Below are 997 nucleotides of genomic sequence, written 5' to 3'. Positions count from 1 at the left end.
CCCCCCCCCCCCCCCCCCCCCCCTCCCCCCTCTCTCTCTGGTTGTGCGAGCTTGACAGAGGCTTGGTTTCAGGCCTGCTACTGCTGGCAGAGCTCCAGCCTGGCAGTAGCTCAGTGGGAGCAGGTGGACCTCCTCCATCACACACACACACACACACACACTAACAACACACACACACACACACACTTACACACTACCAACACAACCAGACACACATACGTACATGCTGACCCACAAACACATAGTGGTGTTATTGCTGTGTGTGTGTTGCTGCTGTGTGTTGTGTGTGTGTGTTGTGTGTGTTGTTAGTGCGTGTGTGTGTGTGTGTTGCTGCTGTGTGTTGTGTGTGTGTTGTGTGTGTTGTTAATGTGTGTGTTGCTGCTGTGTGTTGTGTGTGTTGTTAGTGTGTGTTATTGCTCTTTGTGTGTTGTTGCTGTGTGTGTGTTGCTGCTGTGTGTGTGTTGCTGCTGTGTGTGTGTGTTGTTAGTGTGTGTTGCTGCTGTGTGTGTGTTATTGCTGTGTGTGTGTGTTGCTGCTGTGTGTGTTGCTGCTGTGCGTGTTGCTGCTGTGCGTGTTGCTGCTGTGCGTGTTGCTGCTGTGCGTGTTGCTGCTGTGCGTGTTATTGCTGTGTGTGTGTGTGTTGCTGCTGTGTTTGTGTGTTGCTGCTGTGTGTGTGTTATTGCTGTGTGTGTGTGTGTTGCTGCTGTGTTTGTGTGTTGCTGTGTGTGTGTTGCTGCTGTGTGTGTTGCTGTGTGTGTGTTGCTGCTGTGTGTGTTGCTGTGTGTGTGTTGCTGCTGTGTGTGTGTTTGCTGTGTGTGTGTTGCTGTGTGTGTGTTGCTGCTGTGTGTGTTGCTGTGTGTGTGTTGCTGTGTGTGTGTTGCTGTGTGTGTGTTGCTGCTGTGTGTGTTGCTGCTGTGTGTGTTGCTGTGTGTGTGTTGCTGTGTGTGTTGCTGTGTGTGTGTTGCTGTGTGTGTGTTGCTGCTGTGTGTGTTGCTGC

This window comes from Takifugu rubripes, chromosome 20 (assembly GCF_901000725.2).
Source record: "Takifugu rubripes chromosome 20, fTakRub1.2, whole genome shotgun sequence".
In the NCBI taxonomy this organism is placed as follows: domain Eukaryota; kingdom Metazoa; phylum Chordata; class Actinopteri; order Tetraodontiformes; family Tetraodontidae; genus Takifugu; species Takifugu rubripes.
The sequence above is the reverse complement of the archived record's forward strand: the minus strand, read 5'-3'. Positions refer to the sequence as shown.